At 38.5% G+C, this 10864-nt stretch overlaps 1 pseudogene; it reads left to right on the top strand.

The window, feature by feature from the left end:
• Positions 1 to 6039: 6039 nt before the first annotated feature.
• Positions 6040 to 10864, top strand: part of LOC141509126 (cilia- and flagella-associated protein 107-like) — a 117171-nt pseudogene continuing 112346 nt past the window's right edge.

Here is a 10864-nt window from a genome sequence, read left to right as displayed (position 1 = left end):
AAACAAGAACTCTTGTCCTTCCTTGACTGGGCTGGATACTTCTGGAACTGGATCCCCAACTTTAGGGTCCTTGCCAAACCCTTCTATGAGGCATCTAAGGAACTTCTCTGGAATTCCCATCTCTGCCCCTTTTTATAAGCTCAGGCAGGCTCTCATTACAGCCTCAACCCTTTCCCTTCCTGGCCTTAATAAGCCCTTCCTGCTTTATACTAATGAGAGACAAGGTATAAAAGTGGGTCTTCTTGGTCAAAAGTCTGGACCAGACTTGAAAGTAGTCATACTTTATAAGTAACTTGACCCAGCAGCCTGGGGCTGGTCAAACTTTGTGTACCCGGGCAGCCACTGTCCTTTTGATCAAAGAAGGACAGTAGTTAACATACTCTCAGCCCATGACTGTATTCCTTCCACTCCATAGCAAATCTTATTAATAACCAAGCTGAGGGTTTTCTTCACCCCTCCTGTCTGTGCCACTTGGTCCTCCTAAACAGCCCTCATGTCTGACAAGAGCTACAGCTCTTAACCCTGCCACCCTTCTACTGCCCTCTGATTCCTCTCCCTCACACTCTTGTCTTGAAGTTCTCTCTGATCTTCTCATACCCTTTTCTCATATTTCTGACATCCTCTTCCCAGACCCTGATAATGACTGGTTCATTGAAGGGAGTTCCTCAGTGGTAAATGGGAAGCAGATAGTGGGGTATGCCATTGCATCCTCCATCTCTCTCATTGAGTCAGGCTCTCTTCCTCCATAGACTTGCTCAGAGAGCAGAACTCTTCCTTAATTTGAGCCCTCACTCTAGCAAAAGGGAAGCATTTCAACATCCATGCAGACTCTTGATATGCTTTTCATATTTTACATTCTCATGTCTTTATTTGGGCAGAAAGAGGTTTTCTTACTTTGAAAGGTTCTCCTATAACTAAAACTGATCTAATCCTTAAACTCCTCTCCACTGTGTCCTCCTCCTCACCTTTGGCAGTGATGCACTGTAAGAGACAAAAGGGCATGTTTACCTCCATGGCAATTAGGAATGAGAAGGCCAACCAGGCAGTCAAACAGGTTGCACACCAGCCCCATACACACCTTCAATTCCTTATCTTGATTTCCTTGAAGCCAGAATATATATTGGATGAAAAAGAAGCCCATCTTGGGCCATATGGCTAACTCAGAATGGCTACCTTCTCCTTTCCCAAAAGCAAGCAGGCACATTTCTTTCTCACTTTCATGGTTCCCTCCATGTAGAATACAAACCCCTCCTACAGTTCCTATCCCCACTGCTTAGTTACTCCTGATTTATCTGACACCCTCCTGAGACTGTTGTATCTGTAACTATACCTTACCTCAAGGGTATCTTTGTACCCCTCCCCGCTTCTTTCCCAACCTGTCAAGATCATGGGCATATCCCCAGTCAAGACCCATGACAGGCCTAAGCCTCATGGGTTTTCTCTCATTTTGGTACAGGCTGAGGAATAAGTTTGCTCACTTCTTCTTTCCCCACCTTGGTGTATGTTTGAGAGGAAATAGGATCTTCTTCCTCTGTGGGAACACTGCATACCTATATCTTCCCACCAACTGGTCAGGTATTTGTACCCTAATTTACCCCTTACCCCACATTGAGGTGGTAGCCCCTGTCACCCTCAAGATACATACAACGTATCAAGGGGCCTCCACTTTCATTTCTTTCTTAGTGGCTATAGGCATCCTTTCTGGAGGCATCACAACTTCTCTGTATTACTTTCAGCAGCTATCACAAGACCTTAAGGAAAGTATTGATGATATAAGCAAACTCAAGATTCAAGATCAACTGGATTTCCTAGCCTTTGTAATCTTACAAAAATAGATGGGGCCTGGACTCACTGAGTGCCAAGAAGGGAGGTCTCTGTTTGACCCTGGATGAAGAATGCTATTTCTATGTTAATCAATCTGGATTGGTTCAGGTTGCTGCTAAAAAAAATTTACTTATTAGGGAAAAATCAGCTTACACCTTATCCAGTTGGTTTCAGTCTTCCTACATATTTCCTTGTCTCCTTCCCATATTAACCCCATTAATCATGGTCTTTTTGGCACTTTTCTTTGTCCTCCTTTGCTTTAGAAATTTACATCCTTCATCTACAAAACAGTAAAAGCTGAAACATCTCAGATGGCCAAATCCATGATGCTACTTCAGGCTCAAGGATACCAACAGTTCCATCCTTTACCTTTTGTTGTACCTGATGACATCATTGCCCCCACTTAGCTAGAAGTAGCTCCAGAAGAACTGACCTCTGATCCCAATCTTCCTTAGTAAATTAAAACAAAAAGGCTGGAATGTTGGATCCAGGCCTTAGTTAAATTCTTGCTCAGTAGGGCTCCATTGATTATCCTTTCCTAAGGACATGAACCCTAACCTCCAAAGAACTCCAAACAATGCACAATTTCACTTTGGTGACCTTCCAAACAAAACATCCTCCATGAAGATCACCCTGCCTCCTATATCCAAAACCTTATAAAAAAGACTTGCTCCCCCTACCACCCATGACTGGAGTCTGCTTGGACTCAACTTTTACTTTCATTCAATAAACAGCTTTATATTCACTTCCATTTATAGTGACATCCTCATTTTAATCAAGGGTTCATCTTTTAACTTTTCACTCATCACCTCACACCTTAATTAATGAAATAGTTGGGGTTGGGGCGGGGATCTGCCTGCCTCAAGGTTCTTCCCACTCCAAAACCATTTTATATTCAGTCACTAAAAGTGATTTTCCTAAAGTAAAGGTTCAATTATCACACACAAGAACACAAACATACACCGCCCCCACCTCCCACCCCGCCAATACACACAGTATTTTTATATTGCCTCTAGGAGCAAATAAAAAATGTTTGATTTGATATTCAAAATCCTTCATAACCTCATAGCCTTCTACCTTTCCAGTCTTATACATTATTTCCTGATGTGTACTCTTCAATTTAGTGACATGTCTAAAGTATGTACCCAAACAAGACACTCATTTCTTGGCTCTGGGCATTCTCTCTGGCTGTCCTTATGCTTAGAATGCTCTCTGTCCTTTGCTTTGACTGCTGACCTTCCTGGCTAGGAAGTTCCAGCCCAAATTCTACCATCTATAGGAATCCTTTCCCACTTGTTCTTCACTTCCTTCCCTCTGTTAATTATCTCCTATTTATCCTAAATATAATTTACTTTGTATATATTTTCAGAGTATAATTTTGTCAAAACTATATTCCTAGTCAAGGGTTAATTTTCTTAGTTTCTGTGAAGAATGGAATGAATCCTTTAGAGTTAGATAGGAAAACTTGTCCTGCCCTCCCTGAACTTTAATCCAGGAAAGAATGTATAAGGATGATACTCTTTGATGAGATTTTGTGCAAACTAATAGAATGACTTCCAAGGTAGTTTAATGTTTTATCTATTCTTGGTTTCCCTCCCCTCTCCTTTGCTCCTGTATAAATATCCTGGTCTCTCTCTCTCTCTCTGCTCCAGGTGATCATCTTGGAAAGATGATTTCCATTATAGGTTTACAGTAAATCCTAGAGAAGAAAATTTCATGTTTAACTTTCATTTTCTGTCATTTTATTTTAACCCTCCCTTTTTTTTCACATTTAATGTTTTGGTGCTGTGCTTTGGATAAAATGATTTTAACTACAAAAGGAGGATGACTCCCTTTGAACATCTGCAAGAGGAATCCCGCCCCCCCCCCAAATGGAGGACAGATTTTGAGCCTAGCTAAAGCTAACCTTGCAATGAGATGAGACTACCATTTTTTCAATTCAATTGCTCTATTTTCAAACCTCTGTTTTGGTTGAAGTTGAAATATTCTTTGGAATTTACATTTGAATTTAATGGAAATTTTTGCCTCTTTTTGGAGTGGTAATTTTCTCTGTTTAGCCTCTGTGTACTGTTACCTCTGGTACTCCTTTGATATTTTCAGGTATGCTCTGTGTATATTTGGTTGTTTTGAGAGTGGTGCATTTTGGAACCCTGACGTGAGACTTTGTTCAGGTAATCCCCCTTTTATTTATGTGAATGCTTATACCTGTAGTTTTTTTTTATTGCTCTTTTAAATACTGGAATTTCTGTTAGTAGCTAGTATAAGAGTTTAGAATGAACTTGGAGATGAATTTCTTAACATGGACTCCAGTCACTTGCCTCTTCTCCCACTTCCCATAAGGCAAACGATGTTTCTAACTCACACCAACCAAAGGGGCAGGGAGCCCTTAGGAAGGATCGAAGGAATCCTGTCTTTTTTCCTTTAGAGATATTGGTGGCTGGTGACTGGTGATTTTAAAAACAAAGTTCTCTTTGCTCTCTTAAATCTTTTTCTAGGGGCAGTTAGGTGTGGGAGTGGCCAGAGCACCAGCCTGGAGTCAGGAGGAATTGAGTTCAAATCTAGCCTCAGACACTTAATAATTACCTAGCTGTGTGATCTTGGGCAAATCACTTAACCCCATTGCCTTAAAACAAACAAAAATAAAAAAAAATCTTTTTCTACTTTGTTTTTTCTGTGACATGATTGGTTGGTTTTGTTAGTTGTCTATTGTATTTTTCCATCTTGATTTGGCCAAATCTGTTCTGCTTTTATTTTTCCTCTCCTGCCAGGGAAATGTTTCTAGACACCCATCATTTAACTGGGAAAGATTAGAATTTCTTTTTAAAATCTGCAATTCAGATCTGCCATGGATTATATTAATCTAGAAATTGTGGTTTTGAAGAGAGATCTCTGTTTTTCTTATTCATGCCTTGGGTAAAAATGACCATTCATTTTAAAATTTTGCTTCTGGTAGTCATGCAGCACAATTTCTCTTATGTTATTCATTTAGAGGCTGCCCTCTTTCTCCTCTATAGCATAAGTTTCTATAAAGCAAAGTTTATTATTTTTATTAAGAAAATGGGACTAAATATGTACATATATGTGTATGTATTTAAACTTTTTTACAGTTTTAGGTTTAGCAATTTATATTTACCTTTCTGTATATTATTTTCCCCTTTGGTGAAAACTCTGATACTTCTCAGTAATTGTTTGACCTTTTGCTTTTGTATCCTCAGTGCCCAGCACAGTGCCAGAGACACAAAGGAGGCTCAATATAGGTCATATATATTGATCAATATTATAAGATTTGCTAATAGATTTCTTCATGACAACCTTCATGACAACTCATACAACAAGAGTATTCAGAAGAGCATTCATTCAAAGATAATTGCTAACAAAATTTATTGCCACTCATAAGGGGCAGTTAATGAGAACAGTTCTTAGTAGGTCTAGTCTCCATGAGTGACCTCCAGGTCACTTGCAGGGGCTAGCACACAGTGGAGGAGGGGAGAGATCTATGTTTTAGCCAAAGTTCCAGGGTTCTTCAGGGGAGTTTTATACAAAGAGCTGGAATGATGCCAATGGGAGATAGCCCTGTTATCTTTAGGACCAGTAAAAGGAAACTATTTTCCAAATTGCTTAATAAGGAAAAATTTGGGGTAAAGAATTAGGGATCATTAGGGATGTCTCTAGATTTATTAGTCTTGTCATACTTGCCTTCTGGAGAATTGGGTCCATATGTGAGTCAAGCAATACCATTTCACCTTTCAATAACAACTATGGACCAGGGAATACCAAAAAGGGGTATTATTAAAACTTTGAACTAAGAATGTGAATTGTACAAACATACATTTTAAGAAGGGAGATTTTTACTTTTTTGAGAAGTACAATATAGAAATCAGGCCTCTTGAAGCTTGTTTTCTGGAGGGAGATTGAAAAGGTTATCTTTTGCTACAGTGGAGTCAGCAGTTTTCTAAGGTATATTCAGTCTATCACCAGAAGCAATAAACAATGGAGAATTCAACACTACTTTTGATTCTCCTTATAAAGGGGAAAGTGGTATCACAGAGAATATTTAATCCATGGTCCTTTCTTTGTAAAGAAAATGGAAAAAATGAAAACCATAGCAAATCACTTAGATAACAAAACAGAAACCAAAGGAAAATGATACAGTTTAATGCTGTTGCCAATTTTAGTCCCAGATCTCAGAGACTGGGAAACTGCAAATTGTTAACTATGCTTCCAGTATCCCTACAGTCATGTTCTACTCCCAGTTGGCAAATTGAGTCAAAATTTTCACCTAGAGTTCTCACTGGAAACTGGGTAGAAGAGGTAAGGTAAGGAATTGAGTGCAGGAAGAGAGAAAGGATAAACAGGATGGGCTTAAGGTGGAGAAAAGAACAATGAAGTAGAAAGGGCAATGTATGTAGTCTGTGAAAGATTTATACATATTTTGTGTGTGTGTGTGTTTAAACCTTTCCAGGACCAAAAGATTCAGGGCATGCTGTCTGTGTTTCTAAAGTTCAAAAAATGAAATTAGAAAATTCATGCTATTCTTGGTATAATTAGGAATGCTGTACATGGTGTAGTTTCCACTGAATTGAGTGGAAAACCCAAGGGCAGGAGGGTCTAAATTAGGCTAAGGACAAGTTACTGAAGTTGAAAAGATGAAGATGTTAGTGCTCAGAGATGGTGATGGGAATGGGGAGAAGGCTCAACCAGGTATCATCTTTTAAGTGTTTAAGTGTTTGAGGAAGCATGATATGGAGGATGGAGAGTCAGCCTCCAAAGCAGGAAGACTTGGCCTCAGGTCCTTCCAATATTGATTGTGTGACCCTAGACTGGTCACTCTCTGGGCTAAGACTCAAAACTACTCAGAAAGTGCTAATGTGCCTTATAGAAGGATCTTCTTCTCTAAGCAGTTTTCTAAACAGGAAATTCATAGGGCCAGTCAGGCACTTAATGCCAGGAAGAAAGTTTTTGATTTACTTGATAATGAATGGAAAGCCACAAAATGTTCTGGAGACAACATGTTCATAGAACTCTAGATCAGGAAAGGCTCTCAGAGATCACCTAGTCCAACCAACGTATTCTACAGATGAAGAAACTGAGGTCAGAGAGTTTGATGAATTTTCCCAAGACCACAAAAATAATAAGTATCAGATTCATGTCCTCTGTTTCTAAAGCCAGTGAACTTTCTACTTTACTACTCATTGCAATGTCTAAGAAATATTATACAAACAATGGTGTGAAGGATATATGGGAGAAGAGATAGAATGGAAGGAAGACTGACTCCAAGGTTATAAAAGTTTGCTATGTAGCAAAAAGAAGTTAAAGAAGAATATTTGTAATAGAGGTTGAAAGAAAAGGACAAATGTGAGAGATATGGAGGGCAAAAATGACAAGACCTGTCAACTAATGAGTGGAGTGAGGGAAGAGAAGGGAGTCAAAAAGACTTCAATGCCATGAGATTTACTTCCTGAATGACTGAGGAGGTGGTATTGCTTTCAGCAGTTAAATTATGGGGAGGCAAATATTTTGAATGACCATAAAATTAATGAGAAATAAAAATATGAAAGGGAAAAGAGTTAGTCTGAGATCATGCCAAGGTTCTGATAATCTAAGTTACCTTTTGCCACAGAAACATCTGGAGATTATGTTAGAGAAGCTGAGTGTGCATGGGTTCACAAGAACAAGGAACAAAAGGAAACATTTGATTGGAAAATGAATATGATCCTTTAGTGTAATCCAAACAATGACCAAGGATGCCCTGGGAGGTCTAAGATTTGTATAGAAGAGTATACAGGATAAAAAGAAAAATTTTTTTTTTTAAGGAAGGGGAGAGAGAGTAGAAAAAAGTAAAAAATGGTGAACCCTGGTCAAAACATCTGCTTTGTGTTATGTATCCTTGAACCCTCTGATTTATACCAATTTATAACACTAATAGAGGAGCAGGATGAAACCTGGATTCTGGACATATTACAGAATATCTCTAATCATGGCAGCTTTTGGTGTTGTTAGAACAAAGTTTCAGAGGAAGAAGATCTGATTCTGAACAAATGTTCTGATCTCTTTCAGTTCATCAAAACTTAAACCCAGAGCATCTTCCAAAGGACTTTGTACGGTTCCCATATCACAAAGCAGATCATATAACAAAATGGTATTATAAGAGCTGAGGTGAGAGGAATAGTAATTTAAACATTTCCCGAGTTCAGGGCAGGTAAGCACATAAGATCCAGGCCAAGATCTTTAATAAGGACAAGTAAAACAAGTCTATTCTTGCATCCATGCCATAATTCTTTAAATAACTGAAGACAAGTTATTTTCTCTTCTTTCTAGTCTTCTTTGATCTAAATATTATCTAGTTTCCTCAAGAAAACCTCATAGAGCATGAGTTAAAGGTTGCCTTGGCTGCCCTCCTGTATGCTCTAGTTTATTAATGAACCTCCTTTTAGGTATATTTCATATGAAAGAATAAACTATAAATTATGCATACAATATGACACATGAAAAGCTCTTTATAAACCTTCAAGGGTTATATAAGCTTATTTTTGTTGTAATTTAGTTATGATGTGACACTGAGACAATTTGGGATTTCTTGGCAGAGATTGCCTTTTCCTATTCCAGCCCATTATACAGATAATGAAATTGAGGCAGTGTTAAGTGATTTACCCAGGATAATACTGCTAGTAAGTGTCATAGGCTGGCTTTGAACTCAGAAAGGTAAGTCTTCCTGACTGGAGGTCTTTATTTGCTGAATTAGTTTTTCATTCTTTTGGTGTTGAATTATTGTGTCTTGATTTCTTGCAAAGTCATCAGTTTCCTTTAGCTGCATTCTATATCTGAAGGATTTGTTTTCCGCAGAGAGCTTTTTTATCTCCTTTTCCATCTGTCCAATTCTGCTTTTTAAAGCATTCTTCTCCTCAATAACTTTTTGGACTGCTTTATCCATTTGACCTAAACTGGTTTTTAATGTTATTTTCTTCAGCATTTTTTTGGATCTCCTTGACTAAGCTGCTGATTTCATTTTCATGTTTTTCCTGCATCTCTCTCTTTTCTCAATTTTTCTTCAACCTCCCTTACTTGATTTTCAAAATCTTTTTTTTTTAGTTTTTGCAAGGCAATGGGGTTAAGTGGCTTGCCCAAGGCCACACAGCTAGGTAATTATTAAGTGTCTGAGGCCAGATTTGAACTCAGGTACTCCTCACTTCAGAGCCGGTGCTCTATCCACTGTGCCACCTAGTTTCCCCTCAAAATCTATTTTTAGCCTGAGCCCAACTTGGTGTCTTTAGATGCAGAAGTTTGGATTTTTTCATCTTCAGATTGTGTATTTTCATCCTCCATGGGATGAAAGTAATTGGCTATGATCAGGTTCCTTTTTTTCTGTTTACTCATTTCCCTAGCCTGTGGTGCTTCCTGAGCTTTTGAGTATTATTAGGACACCCCCCCCCCCCCAAGAACCTCAGTATATGAGGCACCCCCAGGGATCTAGGTACTCAGCTGGGCTGGTTACATGGCAGCTGCACTCACTTTGGCTTTTTCCAACCCCTGGTCATGGTAAAACAGACCTTTCCCATGGAACTTCTAAGTTGTCTTGTACTGTGACATTGTGTCATTCAGTCTTTCTGTGGGTTCTGCCCCTCCAAATTTTGGCTAGAGTTGTAATTTGACAGCTTTTGGAGTTTTTGGGGAATGAGTTTCTGGGAATTCCTGCCTTGGCTCTGCTCCCTGTTAATCATTCTCTACTCATTTTGTATGTGGCTTATTTAGACCTTATTTGTTTGCTTGTTGTCTCATTGAATTTTGAGTTCTTTGAGAGCAGTGGTTATCTTTTGCCTCTTTTTTATATTAATCATGTTGTAAAAGAAGAATCAAATCCAAATGTAAGGAAAAAATTAGAGAGAAAAAACTACATAATACATAAGACAATTTTAAAAATTGAAGATAAGGTTGGGCAAGGTTAGGTCTACATTTAAACTCCACAGTTCAGGGTAGCTAGGTGCCATGGTGGATAGAGTACTGGCCCCAGAGTCAGGAAGACCTGAGTTGAAATCTGGTCTCAGACACTTAATACTTAGTTGTGTGACCTTAGGCAAATCACTTAACCCCCACTGCCTTGCAAAAATCAAAAAGAAAAAAGAAAAAGAAAAAGAAAAACTGCACAATTCCCTCTCTGGATATGGATGGTATTTTCCATCATAAATCTTTTAGGATTATCTCTGATTATTGTACTACAGAAAGTCCATAATAGTTGATCATCACTCATTGTTGCTGTTCGTGTGTATTGTTATTGTGTATGATGTTCTTCTGGTTCTGCTCATTTCACTCAGCATCAGTTCATGTAAGTCTTTTCAATTTTGCCTTTTTTTTATATCCCCCTATTCTATAGTAGCTATTTCATAAATGCTTATTGACTGACTCACTCTGTGCTGGGCATTGGATTAAAATAAGAGGGAAGACTGCTATAAGAAATGAATGAGGTGAAGTTGCCCAATAGTCCTTTTGCTTCTATTTTCATCCAATATTTTCATCCTGACTTTTGAATCAGGAAGAACAGAACAGAGGACTGATGTTCAATCTAGATGAGGTACTGGTGGAGAACACTGCACTTGATGAATTCAAGTCATCTGACCCAGACAATTCTTGCTCAGTATCTGAACACATTATTGGATGTGCCTCTGAGTCACTAGAAATATTGTGGAGAGCAAATGAAAGAGATAAGATTAGAACAGAACAAATGTTCTGATCTTAAAGGAGTTCTTTGGCCTGTGGGACAGGTAGTGTGACTGAGATTCCTGAAAAATTCTAGCTTGTATTATTAAAAAGATGTTTATTGATCATTTATGGAAAGGAGCAATGAATAACAAAGATTTTACCTGGTTCCATCAAGAACAAATCATAAAGCAAAGGACCTCATTTTTCTCCCCTATAAAGATCAGTCCATGGAAATGTTGGAGAAGAGAAGACCTTTGAGCATTTGTCATGAATATTGTTTGATCATTGCTGCCTATTGTCTTCATTTGGGCCTGACACTGGAAGGCTGTTTTCAGTGGGTTTGAGT

Source organism: Macrotis lagotis, chromosome 1, assembly GCF_037893015.1.
Source record: "Macrotis lagotis isolate mMagLag1 chromosome 1, bilby.v1.9.chrom.fasta, whole genome shotgun sequence".
In the NCBI taxonomy this organism is placed as follows: Eukaryota; Metazoa; Chordata; class Mammalia; order Peramelemorphia; family Peramelidae; genus Macrotis; species Macrotis lagotis.
Note: the sequence above shows the minus strand (reverse complement) of the source record. Positions and strands in the feature narration are given on the sequence as shown.